General features: G+C 34.5%; 1 protein-coding gene across 1 annotated transcript in view; it reads right to left on the bottom strand.

Annotated features, from left to right (window-relative positions):
* Positions 1-19,798, bottom strand: part of LOC126474385 (cytosolic carboxypeptidase Nna1) — a 325,956-nt gene that overhangs the window by 227,507 nt on the left and 78,651 nt on the right. The window lies entirely within an intron of this gene.

The following is a 19,798-nucleotide window of genomic DNA, read 5'->3' as shown; positions in this document are numbered from 1 at the left end:
TACTAAACTTAGGGTTCAGTAATATTCACATCTGCCCTCTGTGATATTAAAATTATTACATTGTCCTTGATGCCTGAGAGTATCTCACCTGTCCCATATATCTTGCATACCAGGTGGAATAGTTTTGTCATGAGTGGCTCTGCCAAGAATGTAAATAATTCTGAGGGAATGTAGTCTGTTCCAATGGTCTCGTTTCGACTTAGGTCTTTCAGTGGTGTGTCACATATTTCTTGCATTATTGCATCCTGTATTGCGTCTTCATCTGTTTCCACTTCCTTTTCTACAATATTGTCTTCAAGTTCATTTTCCCTGTAAAATCCTTCTATACATTCCTTTTGCCTTTCAGCCTTCCCTCTTTTACTTGTACTGGCTTGCCATCTGAGGTCTTAAAATTCACACTGGTGCTTCATTCATTAACTTTTTTTGTAAGCGGTATCTATATTTCCCATAGTAATGCACACTTCTAAGCTTTTCATTTCTCCTCTAGTCTTTTCCACTATCCAGTTTTGCACTTTCTATCAATCTCAGTTTGTTGACATATGTATTCCCTTTGGTCAGCTTCAATTGCAGTATTTTTATATCATGTCCCTTCATCAGTTAAATTCAGTATCGCTTATGTTATGCAAGGATTTCTGTAGGGCCTTGTCTTTTCACCTATCTGATACTCTGCTATGTTCACTACCCCTTTTCCCACAGCTATCCATTAGTCATCCACTCTATTACTTTCCTCTGTCTCAGTCAATTACTGCCTAAAGATCCTTCTGATACTTTTCGCACCTTCCGTATCTTTCAATTTCTTCCGGGTGTATCTCCTTAATTTCCTACATTTCTCCAATTTATTCAGTTGTAACCTGCAGTTCATGACCAATATATTACATTCAGAGTCAACATTGCTTCCTGAAATGTTTTGCAGTTTTCAAATCTGGTTCTGAAAAGTCTGTCTCACCATTGTATACTCTATCTGAGACCTTCCTGTGTTTCCAGCCTCTTCCAATTATATTACTGTCCTTCATGATTCTTAAACAAAGCTCTGGAAATGGTTAAAATGTGCTCTGCATAAAATTGTAACAGGTTCCTTCCTCTTTGATTTCTTTCCCCCAGTCCATGTTCTCATAATATTTTTCCTTCTCTTCTCTTTCCTCCAACAAATTCCAATCTCTAATCACAATAAAATTTTTGCACCCCTTACCTATCTAATATGTTCTTTTATCTCATCATAAAATCTGCCTTTCTCTTCATCATCTGCAGAACCACTGGGTGTAAAAATATGTACACTGTGGAGGGTGTTGTTTTTATATCTGTGTAGGCTACAATAATGCATTCACTCGGTTGCTCTTAGTATCTCATTTAAATTTGTATTTTCTCATTCATTCTTAGACTTACTCCTACATGAAACTTTTTGATTTTCTGTTAAGAGACTAGGTTCATCAACCAGAGACTGTGGTCATGTATATGAGAGTTGTGTTTGCGTGACTGCATGTGTGTATGTTGTCTATTCTTGACAAAGGCCTAGTTGGGCAAAAGCTCACTTTCCAACAGTCTTTTTGTTGTGTGTATGTGCGACTTAGCATCTCTGCTATATTGTAAGTAGCAACTATCCTTTTCATAATAACATTACATTACATCCTGAATTTTTCACTGTTTTAAGAAATTACAAATAGTATATATAGACTCCCTGAATGCAGTACTGATTATCTCAGTAATATCACTGGTTTGCTAGTGTTATCTTTATATGCCTGTTCTTTTTCACATGACACGTGCAACCTTTTGGTGCTAGTAAGTGGCACTCGTGGGTTGTAAATTGTCAGTATCAGCACTAGCAAGAGAGTCCTAGAAGTTTGTAACGGGAATTTCCCAACACCCTGTACAATGATCATCAAGGAACAAGCTAAGCTGACAACACTTTTACTATAATTACTGAAGATCATTCTACATTCTGCATTATCCTACACACTCCAGGCTCAAGTTGAACATAAATGCAGTTGACATGTAGTCTGGAATAATTGTCGACTTCAATAATAATTTTTGAACTTTTTTTTGTAGTTTAATAAGGGTTTAGAAGACTACACCCAATTTTAATCTATGCATTTCTGTTTTTAAAATCTAATCTATTCAGCTGATTAAGGTATCTAACATTCCACATTTTGACCCACAGAACATCAGTTTTGTTTTTTTCTGATGACAACATCCTCCTGAGATGTCTTGGCTGGAGATCCAAATGGGGGATCATTTTATCGATAAAATATTTTACCTGAGAGGGTGCTATTATCAATAAGCCACACGGTAGTGCATGTCCATGGAAAATGTAGTGTCTTCGCACTTTCAGCCATATGCAGTAGCAACATAGCCTGGCAATGTTGGCAAATGTTACAACACCATATCAGTCAATAATCCAGACTGCAGCAAACTTTTTTTATGGAAGATTTTGAACAGAGGTCACTCAAATAGGCTGAGCTTAAACTAAAGGTCTTCTGGTAATACGTACATAATAATTTTGTAATGTGGCCCAAGAAGAGGAAGATTTGTCACAATTTTTATATCATTTTAATTGAATTAAAAATATAATCCAATTTATGATGAAAATGGAAAAATGTGGCAGTGTACTATTTTTACATGTCATAGTGTCTATTTAGATGTCTTAGTGAATATAATGACAATATGCAGCCAGTGTAAAAGTAAATCTTGCATCTCTATGAAAAAACATAAATTTTGGTGGTACAAAGAAAGTGTGTGTAAATTGCAAGGATGAGATATCAGAACTAATTGAATGTATATCCAGTTTACAGTTTACAATCAGCACTCTAAAAGTGGAAAAAAAAACTTCAGTCTAGAAAATATGAGACACTGATGAAGTGAGAAGACTTGGCATCCCTAGAGAAGTGGAAAATAGAGACAAAAGGAAATTAAATTAAGGAAGCAAAAGACCAAAAAACAACTGAGAAACTTTAGTGCTTAAAAACTTCTTTAATGGCTTTCTGCTGTGGATTCAGAAAACATGTCAGAGAAAGTTGAAAAGTTGGAAAATGAATACAAAAAAGTAAACAAAAAGTTACTCAATGAAACTAGGACAAACACGGAAAATACTTCACCAGAAAATTCCAAAAATAAGTGCACACACCAGTAATGCCACGGACATCTAGTATACAACCAAGGAAACTTCATCAAAAAATGAATTTTTAGAAAACTTGGAGACTGAAAGAAATTTAGAACATGTGCAACACAAAAATGACACTCATCTAATGAGATTCAGAACTTCAGATACTCTGAATGAAAAAAAATGTAAAATATGAAAAAATCTGTGTGTTAGGTCACACTCACAACCATGACCAAAGTTTAATTATTTAATTGTGTGTATTGGAAATTTTTTATTGCAGCTAATCTGTGATTCTTTTTGTTTCATGCACCTGTCTTGTATTAATTCATGATTTCACTTCACTTAGAAAATATTTTAGCGGTGAAGGTTTATCTGAATACGGAAGTACTGCTGGTGAAAATGCTCACGACTACGAAAGGTAAATACATTGGTATTTGAAAACTTGCCTTTGCATAGCATTGACATCTTGATGAGTAGTAGTGGAGTAATTTAGACTAGTAATTAATTCAAGGCAAGATTTTCGTAGTTAGTGCTAAGTAGTTAGAACAGTGTGAATTTCCCCAGTTATGTGTGTATTAATATTGATACAAAATAGATTTGTTGAGAGAGTTTATTGGGATTTTTGGTGATTGTACACCATAATTATCAGGATAGTATCAATGGCTATCATGTTCATACGGCAATGGTTAGGAGTAGAAGAGGAAGGAGGGATGCCGATAAATTTACAGATCTCAGATCACAAGAAAATTTAACAGATTTTGATGATATTGAAACAGACAGCAGTTAACAGAGTCAATAATCTTGATTCCTCAAACCCACAGTTTTATCCAATAAGGTTGAGGAACACAGAGATTCAGTTGCAAAATCAGACAGAATACCCATCTGGAAGATGGGTTCTGATCTGTTTACAGCTCTTCTAATAAGATTAGTCAAAAACAGGAAGAAAGGCCTAAGCGGTTACTCAATGAACTAGCACAGTAATGAGTTGGGTGAAATCAACACGATGTATGAAAGTTTACCAGCCTTAGTTGCTCAGTTAAAATTCGATGTTTCCAAGAGAGACAAACTCAGATTGTAAAGACTATCAAGTCAGTGACTGATAAATTGTTGCACCTTGAAGTAGAAACTGAGGAAAACATAGACAAATATCTAGTTGATCATAGTCGAAAGTGGAAAGATGAGATGTCCAAATGGATCAAAAACAACAATCTGAAATTAACACAAAAGTAAATTTGTAAATAATAGATTTCAGCTATCAGTTGTCCTTCTGAAATTTTATTGGCAGATCTAGATTTCAGATAGAAACTAGCCATTCTCAATGCACTATAATTTTTGATCAATGCATGTATTCAATGAACTGTGGATGCAGCCTGACCAACAGGCATTACATGCATTGATCAAAAATGATAGTGCATTGAGAATGGCTAGTTTCTAGCTGAAATCTAGATCTGCCAATAAAATTTCAAAAGGACAACTGATAGCTGAAATCTATTATTTACAAGTCAGTATAACAGTCACTGCTTGCAACAGCCTTCTGAATGGAAGGTAACCTGACAAAATTAAATTCCGAAATAGCTTCTGCTATTCAGTCAGCTAATAAAGATTCAGATAAGGATTCACAAGACATGATCAAAGATTTCAAAGTCGATTTCAGCAAATTAAAGACAAAGTAGTACTTGAACTTTCTAAATGGCAGGATGAAATTAACCAAAATACTGAATTACACAAAAGCGACATCTCAGTTAGTAACAGCAAATATCAGGGCATTTTTCTAACTAAGAGGAAGCCATGCAAAAATGAATCACCTCAGTACATATATGGCAATGAGCATATTATGCTGAGACCTTATTTGCAAAGCACAGGTGAGGCAAAAAGTTGCTATCTGTCCCTGTCATTATTAAAACTTGAACAGAGCATTATTAAAAATCGACAGTTCCAGACTTATTCTTCAGGGAAGGATATCCCACATCTAATGGCTTTCGTAACAAGTTTTAAGAACATCTTTCCATGACCATGGAATGAACATCATAAAGTATAGTTTGTTGTGTTGCACATAATTGGCAATGCTGCCTTGTGGGCAAACGAAGTTGTGGATTTGAGTGAAGATTTTGAATGCTGATTCATTGCCAAATTTCAGTCTGCTAGCAAACAAGAAAAGTTGAGAAAAGAGGTTTATGGTTCTGACTGCTACAACCCCAAGAAAGGTAGCCTAGAGAAATATTTCTACAGCTACTCTAATAAAACATGGTATTGGGACAAACCTATCTCACCTTGTGAAGTACTGCAAATATTGACAGCCAAGTTACTTGTCAATATTTGAATAAAATTGATTTACGTATCAAATACCAACCTTGAATACTTTTTGTCAATAGCTGACCTCCTTGATTTGAATCAAGTGGACCTCAAACAAATGAACAGGAAGGGGAATAATCAAAATTACGGTGAAAATTCTAGGAAAATAACCACAATAATGGACATGACCAGAATTGGAACAATAATAATTATAACTGATATAGAAATGGTCATGTAAATGGAACTTTCTCTATCAGCCAGCTCCAGCCACTAATTTTAATCAGAACTTCCAGTCCTGTAACAACCAGAATTCAAACCAATACCAACAACACAACTGTAATAGCCACAAAAGAAAATATAATGGTAACCATAATAATGGAAATCACCACTCTGACAATCAAAACATGAAAAATCAGTGGCACCAAAATTGCAATCAAGGGTCTTGGAAGTCTCTGCTGCTGCTGTAACTACTGAACAGCATTTACGGATGCAACAACAGTTAAGTACCTCAAAATCTTGGTCACAAACCAGTCAGAGCATATGCATACATTGGAAGACATTACAGAAGAATCTCTTAATGGACAGATCCATACAGAAAACTAAAAATGAGCAATCTTTGCCTTCTGAGGCTTGACACAGAGAATGAGGGATGCGATGATGAAAACCGAGTACTAATGTTGCGATATAACAAAGATATAGCAAAGATCCCAGAAAGTGTAAATCAGGCAAAGAGAATACAGCACAGGCTATGATATTATTATAGATACTGGAGTTGCTACTTCCATGATTTTTTAAGAAGCTCAGTTTAAAAAGTAAGTGTAATGTTACTGGAGATTCTGGGGAGCAGTCACAGAGTGCAAAATTGTAAATACAGGTTGATGTTGTAATCCAGAAGGAAGTACTGAAAAGTACCTTCTTGGTATTGAATAAATAATTGGTTTCTTGTATTTTGAGATGGGATTTCCTGTGTGGGGGAACAACTATAATGGACATGAAGGCAGAAATATTAGTTTTAGAAAGTAAAGGCGACAGTATACTGCTGGAACCTCACAATAAGTACTGCCAGCTAACTGACATAAAATGTGACAGTCAAGTGCTACTGAACACTGAAGCTGAATTTAGTTTGTAAGACGCCCATAATCAGAAGGAGGTAGAGATTTCAGACCTTATAAGTATTAAAGAGATTGAATCCATGTATCTTATGATCCACGTATCTTATGGATGAACAACAAAAGGAACTTGGTAATCTGTTGAACAATTACATTAAGGAATTTGGCAATAAGCCTGGTATTATAAAAGGTTACCTGTACCATACGGAGGTTTATCCCACAGCACCTTCTGTCAATCTTCTGACCCTGTATCTTGGTTTAAAAAAGAAGCAATGACCAAAGAGATCCATAAAATGTTTGATTGGCAGATCATCAAACCATCAAATTCTTCATATATCAATCTATTACTCACCATGACCAAGACAGATGGTAGCATTCCCTTGGTTTTGCACACATGGGATATTAACAAAATAATTGTACCTGCCAGGATGTGACCAGAAAACTTTGAGATCTAATGTAGAATTCTACAGAATGGAATATTTCACCTCTGTGGATTTAAAATATTTGTACTGGCAGATCAAAAAGGTAAAGAATCTAGGAAGTACACAGCTTCATCTTCACTGGTAGAAGCTATCTGTTTCGAGTATGCTGTCTGGTCTAAACACGAGCAGAGGCATTTTTATCACAGCTCTGGATAGAGTATTGGCACCAGAGCTGCTTGATAAAGTTACTTTCTATGTAAATGATTTGCTAATTGACAAAGAAATGTGGGAACAACACCCCGAATTAAAAAAAAAAAAAAAAAAAAAAAAAAAAAAAAAAAAAAAAAAGTTCATGGAATATGGGGTTACCACGAACATGAATGAAATCTAAATTTGGTAAGAATCAGATTAATTGTTCAGGCTATATTGTAATACCATTAGGAATAAAACCAGATCCTAATTAGTTGGATGCTATCAGGAATTTCCCACATTCCACAACAAGAAACAGCTAAAATTGCTTCTGGGCCTCGTATCGCTTTTCTGTAAATTCATGCCGAATCAGTTGTTGAACAATTGTTAAATTTACTATGGAAGAATAAGCCATGGTATTGGTCAGCACAATACACAGAAGCATATGAACAAGTAAAAGCTTCCTTTGCAGAATCAGATATTTTGCGTCACCCATAAATGAATGAGGGTCTTTACTTGGCTGCTGATGCATCACTAACAGGATTTGATGCTTGCTTATTTCAAGTAACTAAAAATGACAATCAACAGGCAATCAGAATGATGGGCTTTGCCAGCTGGATTTTGTCCTACTGCAAGAGTGGTCATGCTGTAACAGAATTGGATGTACTTGCCATAAAATAGGCTTTGGAAAAATTTAACTGTTTCATGTATGGCAAATGGATTAAAGTGTACTGTGACCACCAATCAGTAAGCTTTTTATTATTGTGTTGACTACTCCACACGAGGCTTGCCAGATAGGCATAGGTACTGCAAATTACAAATTAGAAGTAATCCATGTAAAAGTAACGGACAATATTGTGGAAGATGCTCTTTCAAACCATCACAAAATCTAACTAAACTACAGGAAATAATAGAGCAGTCATCCAGTTTCAAAGTCTTACTAGTTAAAAATTCCCCATTTTGGTAACAGTATCTAAACATGTGTAGGAATGTGGGATATTTAGAAGATAAAGTCCTTAGTTGGGTAAAATTAAGGAAACTTTACTTCAAGACAATGATCCAGTTGCTCCAAGCAAGTACAAACTGTATGCTGATGTATTACTCTATGAAAGTAGTGATGTAGTTGAAGAGTTTACATTCCTTTGCAGTGTGTTTTAAGTTTCATTTGGTTTACTCATTATGTATGGTGACGCTGCAGAACTGAAAATTGTACAGCCAAAATACTTCAGCACTGTTATTATTCAACTTGAAGAGAAAGGTAACTACTGTATTACGAATTTGCATAACACGTCAATAGGCTAAACCTAGCAATAAATATTGTTGAATGCAGCTACATCCTATCATTCACACAAAACAATTACAACTGGAATCTTGTTATGTTGTTGGTGCATTGCCATCAGCCAGAAGTTGCATTAAATATATAGTAGCACTGTATGACTTACTTAATAAGTACCAGGTGATCAAAAAGTCAGTATAAATTTGAAAACTTAATAAACCATGGAATAATGTACATAGAGAATAAAAATTGACGCACATGCTTGGAATGACATGGGGTTTTATTAGGGGGAAAAAAAAATACAAAGTGTTGCTAGATGCGTGAAAGATCTCTTGCACACACCATTTGGTGATGATCGTGTGCTCAGCCCCCACTTTCATCACACTTGGCCTCCCAGGTCCCCAGACCTCAATCCGTGCGATTATTGGCTTTGGGGTGACCTGAAATCGCAAGTGTATCGTGATCGACCGACATCTCTAGGGATGCTGAAAGACAACATCCGACGCCGATGCCTCACCATAACTCCGGACATGCTTTACAGTGCTGTTCACAACATTATTCCTCGACTACAGCTATTGTTGAGGAATGATGGTGGACATATTGAGCATTTCCTATAAAGAACATCATCTTTGCTTTGTCTTACTTTGCTATGCTAACTATTGCTATTCTGATCAGATGAAGCACCATCTGTCGGACATTTTTTGAATGTTCGCATTTTTTGGTTCTAATAAAACCCCATGCCATTCCAAGCATGTGTGCCAATTTGTATCTCTCTATCTACATTATTCCGTGATTTATTCAGTTTTCAAATTTATACTGACTTGTTGATCACCCGGTATATTAAGTTGTATCTAATAAGAGTTCCAACAGCTATGGCCATTAGTAGGAGGGTCATTCAAGATTATATCTTTGTATCCAGATGCAATCCTGAAGCAAGCCTCACTGAATTGATCTTTAGAGAATTAAATATGTTTATAAGATCTTATGCTGCAAAACAACAGTCTAAGTGGATCGGTTATGTAACAGGATTTGAAAGTGTTTTTAAGAATTTACCTCATTCAGCCTCTAAACATATGACATTTGAGGTAATGTTTGATGAGGTGGAAAAGAATGAGTGGTTGGATCCACTTCCTGGAGTTCCTGAGCGAGCTGGTAACAAAGATGAACAAATATGCCACATTTTACAAGAACTGTGATGCAGAGCCAATAAGAGAAAATTGCAATATGATAAAAAACTAGGATGAACCATACAGTATAAAATAGGGGAGAAAATTCTTCTTAAAACCATCCTAAAGCACCAAAGCTCTCTATTCCAGACATTATGTCATTCAAGATATTTCTCACAAAGGAAGCTCTCTTACCCAGAGATGAGGAAAATAAAAGGCCTCTTTCCCCATAAGGACATTAAAAGATTTTACAAATAAAGTTGTTTGTTCCTTGTCCTGTGCATAGTGCAGATAGTAATGATGTAGTTTAAGCAAAAAGAGTTTTTTGTGTCAGTTGTTGTTAGATTTAAGTATATGTTCCTTGAAAAAGATTTTATGAGATGTAGTACTTTTAGGTAATTAATTGTTTTTGATGTTCAAAAGCAGTAAAAAAATTCAGTGAAATTGATTTCCATGTGAAATTTTGGGAAGTTTTTGAGGTCTCAGTCTTTAGTTAAAGTTTGAATGCTTATGAACTGCTATCTCGCAGTTGTATATTTAGCTGCTACTACTTAAGTGAATTTTCAGCTGTAATCATGTTGCTTGCAATGATGATTAAATGTTCAATTTAAATTACAGTCTCATTTTGAAATAATAGTGATAGACATTTAATGAGTCTTCAGCTCTATAATTCAATATAATAATGAATTGTTTTAATGATTTTCATGACAAGCTGTCATCTCAACCATCAACTCGGTAATGAATTGTTTTAATGATTTTCAAAACAAGCTTAAAGCTCTGTAGAAAACTGATAGATACATAGATTAAATAGCCTCCAGCTATAACTTGATTTCATTTTTATTAACTGTTAATTAATGTTCCTCCAAAGCATGTAAGAGTAATTATATATTATTTCTAATATTCACAATGCATTACTGATCCAAGGGCGCATGTGTTGCGCAGACAAGAGTTATGTCTGTTGATGAGTGAAATATAAACTGACTATTTACTCACCAATGTATTTAAAGTCAATAGAAGTCATTTGGACCTAACACATGTTTGAGATGAATATTTTCACTTAACTATATCAAAACTAGTGGTTTTGCTCGCGGTATATTTTCTTATAATGGCTAACTGTGAATATTTATGTCTGCTAAGCTCTTGACTAAACATGTTAACCTCTCATTGCTTATGCATACTCGACTTTTTCTGTACAGAAGCTGGTAACTTTAAATCAGTGTAATCAAATGGGACTATTTCTGCCATGAAACTATGAAATGACTCACTGATATCCACCAATGCATAAATTGTGAAAGAAACTGTTCTTACCGTCATCACAACAATTCACAAGATTTTTAACTCATGGTTGCGCACAAGAAAAAATCTTGGAGACATAAAGTAAAGGAACTGTAATCAGTGTTCCTGAAAAATGTATGAGACATGTTTTTACGAAAAACAGAAAGTAGTATATGGACTGTATAGATGATAAGACAAAATGTGAGATACTGTGTAAATCATGAAGTTCACATCTGGAATAACAGAAACTAATACATAACTCTACTTGTCAATATTTACAATAGTCTCATAATGTGTACAAATGTTTCATGTTCAGGCTACTGGAGTGCTGAAAGCTGTCCAAGAACTCGAGAAAATGATACTGATGGGCTCAGCTCTTAAACTGCCAGCCACAGCCCCAATGGGGTCATGCATCTGTGACCTCAATATTCCAGATCTCAGTCTCTAGCTGCCCAGAAGAAAGATCAAGACAGAACAAATAATGAAAATTGTAAAACAACGCATAAAAAAACTGAAAAATCCTGTATAATAATCTGAAATACTTGGAATATGTAAGGAGCATTTTTTAAGATCATACAGTATTAGAATGGAATATTTAATACCTAATAATAATTGAAATTTTATAGTGAGCAATCACCAGTAGACTCAAGTATGTGTTAAATGAGATCACTGAATATATGATGTTGTTATGGTGCCTTCGGGACTGAGGCCAGTGATACAATCATTCACTGCCCACAGTTTGGGCGGCAATGTAGCCAAGCTTTGATGGCCTTAAGCCATAATTTTAATAAAACATAAACTTTAATTAGTTTAATTGCTATATTTAAGTATTAGTTATAAAAAATAAATGGAATATAATTCTAAGAAAATAGAGCAGTAAGAATACTCTAGATTAGAATTTGTTTGTTTGTATTAATCTATAAGTAATAGAGACAATAGCATCTCGGTCTCACTTTGTTCAGATCATTCTATTACTTCATTTCAGTTCGATCATCTTGTTTCCTCATTGAGTGTTCACTTTAGTTCAGTGGTAGCTTATGTGAGCGATATGTATCTTGAGTTGTAAAAATATATTACAGCAAAAGGTTTGACTAACTTTTAATTTCTAAAAATATCCTACCTACATTATGAAGACATAATATGAGGAAAAGTTAACTAAGAGTGTCAGTTTAATTTAAAGTGCAATTCAAAACTAGTTTTGTGAAAAATCAGTTTAATTAACCTTGAATGATTCATTTGGAAACTGTATTGAGACAAGATAACTGTAGGGATTGGAAAAAATTGCATTTTGCAATGAATGCAAAGTAGATGTACTGTAGATGAACTGTAGTTGCATTGAATACTGCTAGAGGTCGAGCCTGAACTATGTTGCTAACAATACTCTGCTGACTTCAACAAACATGCACGGTAACCATACCCAAATAATTTGTGTTATGCATTGCTTGTTTTCTTTTCTTACTTTGAAGTAAGCGAAGTTACTAATCCCAGTCCATCACAGATTTTGATCTTGACGCTTACAACACCGGAAGAGATCCTCGTGACAATGTGTCAGTTCTGCTGTAGGCTGCTATCCAGTGAAATTATGGTGGAGTTTGTTTCCCCGCACTCCTCTTTTCCCTGGGCCAGTCAAAATTCGCATCTGTTTATGATCACGGCCATCTGTGACAATAGCCTACAGCACTCCCCCTCTGCGATATAGTGACATGAAAATAAAATCGGTAACGTTTTTCAATGGTGCCGAAATTCTTCCCCTACCATTAAAATCAAATTTCTGTACCCTCCGTTCTACTACTATGCTAAGTGCCTTGTCTGTTCTATCTGTAGCAATGTCAAGCATGGCTTGTAGGTATACGAAAGCCCACAAAAGGTCGAAATTAGTAATCTGCAGATTTTTTGATCATCAAATTGGGCAGGAAAAGACAAATAACATCCAGAAACACCTTAAATCAGAGATGCACTCACTTAATTGGTGGGAAAATTCTGCTGTTTTTCAACAGAAGAATCACTTTTGATAGCTTAAATACAGCCAAATGAAGAAAAGAAAGGCCATTTCGGAAGAAAAAGTTGTTGAAGTTTTAGGAAAAGCAAACATTCCAGCCAAGAAGTTCCCAATCAACTTTTCTTTTAACAGTCAATTTCAAAGAACTAATAATTTGTAGCATGACAACTATTTAAATTTTTGCATCTAATCATTTACAAAGAAAATAGATCCAAATTTTGCAAAAAATTGGTGTGGATTTTGCCAAAAATATATGCTACATTTTCTGGTCCCTAACTACCAGCCTAACATCTCTGGTTACTGTAAAACGTAAGCATTTAAATCAATTTTGCTATGAAAATCAAACAATGGAAAATACAGGATGAAATGTAACATTATTGTGAAACAGACAACTTTGCTATGAAAAAGTAGTTTTGAAATATAACCGAAGAATATTACAGTTTGCTAGGTCCAAGACTATAAAACCAGACAATGAAAGACATTTTTTTATATTAATTTCTACCAATTCTATCAATGACATTTAGTTCATGATAAAGGTAAACTGTACTTTATCTGGATGTTGGATAGTTTTCTTTCTTCCACATCCCTGAGATACAGTGGTGTGTGCTTCATAATAAAATCTACCACTAGAACTTAACAAGATACAAGCCATGTAAGCTAATCAAACTTTTAATATGAGCATCAATAATAATAATAAAAAAATAGCCAGGAAACACCAAATTAAATACAATAGTAATACAGATATGAAAGCAAGTGCATTATCAGAAAGAATAGTCATATCAGATAAAAAGTAAAGACAATATGGGATATACTAAAGAAATAAACTGGAAGAACCAGAGATAAGAGGAGCACACAGCATTAAGATTATATCATACATGGGTAACACATGTGTGCAGTGTTGCTGAGCTTTTCAATAAGCACTTCATAACTGTTACTGAAAAGATGGCACTGTCAGGTTCAGTAGATGCTGCCATGGAATATCTCAGACCAGTCACTACAAATAACTACAAAAGATGAGTATGACCCTCAGAACACCAGCCAGTAGGAGTAATGTTCAGCATAAAGTCCTTAAAATCAAAAATTCTAGTGGATATGATAATATATCAACAAAGCTGACTAAACAATGTGCCTCTCAGTTTAGTTACATTATAATTTATTTGTATACCCAGTCTCTCATGAGTGGATAATTTCCTGAATGGATGAAATATTTAGAAGTTAACCCTTTGTATAAGAAAGGAGATAAATAAATACCATCAAACTCCAATCCAATCACTTTTGCCCTTATTCTCAAAAGTTTTAGTTAAGATAATATACAGTCATCTTCTTAACCATCTAACCACAAATAAGACATTACTAAAGACACAATTTGGATTTATAAAAGGTTCTGATATTGAGAAGGCTTACTACAAATACTGTGAGAACATACTTAATTTATTAGACAGTAAATTACAGGCTACTTGGTATATTTTGTGATCTGTCAAATGCATTTGACTGTGCAAATCACAATAGTGCTTTAAGTAACTTTGAATATTACGTTGTAACAGGAAATGGTGCAAAATGGTTGAAATCCTACATCTCCAACAGAAAACAAAGTGGGTCAATGGGAAAGAGATGTGTATTAAGCTGTCAAGCATTATCCAACTGGAAACCAATAACAAGTGGTGTACCCCAAGGCTCCATCTTAAGGTCCTCACTTTTTCGGGTATATGTGAATGAACTTTCATAAATAACATTACCAGATGCCACATTTGTTTTGTTTGCAGATGCTACAAGCATACCAATAAATAATAAATCAAGTATAGCCATACAAAGGTCAACTAATAAAATTTGCAAGGACATTAATAAACGTTCCTAGTCAATAGTCTGCACTAAACCTTGAAGAAAGATACTATAAGTAGTTCAGAACTTATAAAAGGTTTCTTGCCAGTATATGCCTAAAATATGATAACAAGCAGATAGAAGTTCACGGTGTTAAATTCTTTGGATTACAGCTTGCTAATAAATGTAACTGGGAGGCGCATACCACAGAACTGCTGAAGTGCCTTAACAATCCTCTATTTTCTATGTGGATATTGTCAGATATAGGTGACATAAAAATTCAAAAGCTAGTGTACTATGCTTACTTTCATTCCATAATGTCATACGAAATTATTTTCTGGGGTAACTTATCAAGCCAAGCTAAAGTTTTCCAGCCCTAAAACATGCAACATGAATTATTTGTGGTATGAACTCAAGAACGTCCTGCAGAGGGCTGTTTAAGGAACTATGGATACTAGCTACTGCTTCCCAATATATTTGTTTCAAAATGAAATTTCTCATTAAAAATATATCTCTTTTCTTCAAACCAACAGCTCTGTTCATGGAATCAGTACTAGAAAGAAGAACAACTTCCATAAAGATTTAAAGTCACTTACTTTAGTCAGAAAGGTGTCCACTATTCAGCAATACAGATTTTCAATAACACACCAGAAGCTAAAAATTTTAACTAACAATAAAGTTCAGTTTGAGAAGAGTCTAAAGGATATGCTGGTGGCCAACTCCTTCTGTTCTATGAATGAATTGCTTAGCAGAACCTCTTGATGCATGTATGTTATTAATAACATCACATAATGTGAATATTGCATATAATCAAACTTCTTTACAAATTTTGTGCAGTAAGCTATCATGGTAAATTCGTGCTGTAAAATGTTTCCCATTTTATTATTTTTTTATTTGATGATGTGTGGCTACAACAGACTAAGAATTAGCATACACATCTAAGTGTACCGAACATTTAATATTTGGTGACAAGTTTTACATCCTTTTAAATGTAAATATATTTAAGATTTTGTCTGTTTTTGACTGAGTCCACATCCACAAGGACAGTTTCATTTGGCATGTGTGGAAAGTACATTAGCATATCTGTTCTTATTTTGTAAATATTTATTGTGTATTCTTGTTTTCTGATATTTTCCATATCCCAGAGGATCTTGTCACTCCTCACTCTACATGACAGTACACTTTTCAAGAAAACAATCCTCACCTGTAAAAATATAAGGTTAATGAACAAAGTCTCACTGGAAATCTTTAAATATAAATTGTAGCAGATGGGCTGTAGCCTGGTATACAGGGTGGATGAGGTTCATAATAACTTCAATATGTTAGTAAATGAACTCTCATTCTTCTTTGAAGAGAGTTTTCCAAAAAAGTTTGTTAAAAACAATACTTCAGCATCTCTGGACGACAAGGGTAATTTAACAATCACGTAACACAAAGAGAGAAATTTACATTGCAATTAGAATGTCAAAGGATACACCAAAAATTGGCCATTGTAAAATGTATTGTAAGATCCAAAAGAAATTGAAACAAAAATCAAAAGCATTACATTATGAACAAGAAATTCACAACTCTAATAATAAAATTAAGACAATTTGTAATATTGTTTGGAGGGAGTTGGAGAAGAACAAAAGAACTTTAGAAGACTTCAAATTCAAAGATGAAGGAAATCTTGTATGTGATCCTGAAAATGTAGCCAATATTTTTGACTAATTGTTATCAGTGTCAGAACAAATACCGTATGCAGCAATGGCTGTGTTACTCAAGCCATGAGTCTTACGCAAAATACTACTCCCACAAATATCAGTAAAATTCATATTGGCCCTATCACAATATCTGAAACTGAAAGAACAATCATGTCTCAGAAGAACAGAAACTCTGAAGTAGATAATATCTCCAACAATTTTCGAAACACTACTGTGCTTCTATAAGCAATGTACTTCGTGACATTTTTAATACATCCTTACTATAAGGAACTGTGCCTTACAGACTCAAATATGCTGTAGTGAAACCCCTGTTCAATTGTGTTTTTGAAGATACTAGTAAGGCTCACATAAACAAGAATTTTGGAACACCTAGATTTCCAAAATGGTCTGTCAACCAAGCAAGCAATCTATGCTTTTATAAACAAAATTCTAGAGTCTCTAAATGCCAAAATTGTGGCAACAGGATTGTAATTTATGAAAACCCTTTGACAATGTGAATCATGAAATACTATAACAAAAAGCCAATCGTTTAGAAATAAGTGGTGTGTCAAATAGGTGGTTATAACCATACCTCAACAAGAGGGAGTAGAAAGTGGTATTAGTATAGATGATTTTTGTACTGGTTTGGCTCCATCAGAATGGAGGAGCATCAAATGTGGAGTGCCACAAGGAGCCATTCTTGGTCGTTCACAGTTCCTGATATTTATAAATGACATGCCAAAATGTACAAAGCTACAGTGAAATTTCATCAGTTTTTCACACAGCACCAACAATAATGATTGATCTTGCATGTGTGAAGATCCTTGAGGATCTGTTAACAATATTCTCATTGGTATAGTAAAATGGTTTAGTGTCAATGTCTCATTAAATTTCAATAAAACAATCTACATTCAGTTTACTGCCACTGGCAAAGCAGAGGAAGAGCTAATTATTAAGAAGATGAAATAGTAGTAATCTTAAAGTATTTATTTGGCTCTATTTGAAAACATGTTAGCAAAACCAGCCCTTCATTAATTCCATAGTAATTAACAGTTTTGTCAAAAGTATTGTTGGCACAATTATTTTTATTAATTTAATGATTTAAACAAATAATTCGGCCTAAACCTCATAGTAGAAGAAACTGTTTAAAAGACACAATTTTTTGATGTATTCAGTTAATTTAATGAGTTAAGTTTTAATTGTAATTTCTGTAAATTTAACTTTGAACAATGTGTAGTTTCAGTACCGATTATTGTGATGATATATAAGGGCCCAATTTTTGGTCATGACACAGTCAGTCCACAACCGAGTTTCAGACAAGTAACCTGTGCTGGTTAGAACAACAACAATGCTTCAAATTAATTGTGCAACAAGCATTAAACAATTAGGCCGTGTGTAAAAACAGTGACAGTGTCTGCTCCATGCATACCTGATTATTCTTCAAGACCTGTGAACTTTGTGGTTAGGTTTTACTGCTTGTAGATGTTCAACAAGAAACTATTGTAGCAGTATGTGAAGTTTTGCCTGCTAACTAGTAATGAGGCTTATCGCAAGTTAAACAATAGTGCCCTGACCATATAACTGCAAGCTGGGATAATTTTACTTCCCCTTTTGTTTTGCTATCTGCCTACTTAAATTCGTTTTTCACTTTTAACTAATCACCACTAACAAACGTGAATATAATCTGCATTTTCATAAAAGAGAAAGTCTGGCTCTCAGTTTTAAAGAATAAAACACCAGATCTTATTTTGTGCTTAGTTTTATGTATGTAATTTGAATTTATAAGTTATTTCCACTATTTCTAGTTAATACTTTCATTATAGGGTGAAATCAGTAATTGTTTCATAACCTACATTCTATTGTTGACATATAAACAAATATAAATTCTGTACTAGTTATAAACATTTGGAAGATGAAGTAGTAGTAATCTTAAATCATCTGTTTGGCTCTATTTGAAAACATGTTAGCAAAGCCAGCCCTTCATTAATTCCAAAGTATTTTACAGTTTTGCCAAAAGTATTGTTTCATAACTATATTTGTTAATTTCATGATTTAAATAAATAATTCAGCCTAAACCTCATAGTAGAAGAAACTGTTAAAAAGACGCAATTTTTTGATGCATTCAGTTAATTTAATGAGTTAAGTTTTAATTGTAATGTCTGTAAATTTAACTTCGAACTAGTTTCAGTACCGATTATTGTGATGATATATAAAGGCCCAATTTTTGGTCGTGACAAAGTCAATCCATGGCAGAGTTACAGACAAGTAACCTATGCTGCTTAGAACAACAACAATGCTTCAAATTAATTGTGGAACAAGTGTTAAACAATTAGGCCATGTGGAAAAACAGTGACAATGTCTGCTCCATGCGTACCTGATTATTCTTCAAGACCTGTGAACTTTGTGGTTAGGTTTTACTGCTCGTAGATGTTCAACAAGAAACTATTGTAGCAGTATGTGAAGTTTTGCCTGCTAACTAGTAATGAGGCTTCTCGCAAGTTAAACAGTAGTGCACTGACCATGTAACTGTGTATTATTGGGGGTTTGTGAACAGTGAAATTAAAGTACTATGAAACACAACTGTGCACCTGTCAGCTACATAATTTACAGTAGTCAGTGTTGGAATCCACAACCCATATTTTTCGACAAGTGTAGCAATGCAGTACGTTGACACCGAGGACAATCAACAAACGAAGAATTAAAAGCAGGTGGGACCGCCACATGCCACACAGATAATAGAAAAGAGTTGTAGCAACGAAGTTCCTCAGTGTTACGACTGACTGCAGTGTAAACTAGTCTAATCATATAGTAAACTTTCATAAGAGACTCAGCTCAATTTTTACCTTATACATTATCTCTGAAATAGGGGACTTCATCATTAAGAAAGCATCATACTGTGGGTACTTCCATTCTCTAACAACACACAATATCAAATTATATTTTGAGGAGACCAGTCACTAGCAAAGGAAATATTCTTGGAACAAAAACATGTAGGAATAATGAGTGTTGTAGACTGTAGATGTAGTTGTACAAATCCTTCCCAGAAACTAAAATTTCATACTACTATTTCCCAAGAGAAAACATATGATACAGACGAGAAAGATTTGGTGACAGAAATTGGGTATCTGTATGTAGCATCTGTATGTGACAGCACACAACTTGAGAAAAATACAGTGCTTCCAACAGAGGCAAAAGAAGATTTGCTAGTGCAGGATACAAATCTACTACAAAAACAGCATAAGGCTCATAGTCATTTCATGCAGGAATGAACACCTACTACAGAAATGTAAGTAACAGACCACAGACCAGAGCAGATACACCACAGATTTATGACAGCACAGAGAATGTGATGCAACTCACTATACTGGAAGTGCCGAAGATGGTTGCTACAGTGTTAAGATATCTGGTAAGGAATATGCATCCATAAGGAGGGTGTATAACTTTCCCTATTCCTGATTTTGTAGACAGGACCTAGC

This window comes from Schistocerca serialis, chromosome 4 (assembly GCF_023864345.2).
Source record: "Schistocerca serialis cubense isolate TAMUIC-IGC-003099 chromosome 4, iqSchSeri2.2, whole genome shotgun sequence".
In the NCBI taxonomy this organism is placed as follows: domain Eukaryota; kingdom Metazoa; phylum Arthropoda; class Insecta; order Orthoptera; family Acrididae; genus Schistocerca; species Schistocerca serialis.
The sequence above is the reverse complement of the archived record's forward strand: the minus strand, read 5'-3'. Positions and strand labels throughout refer to the sequence as shown.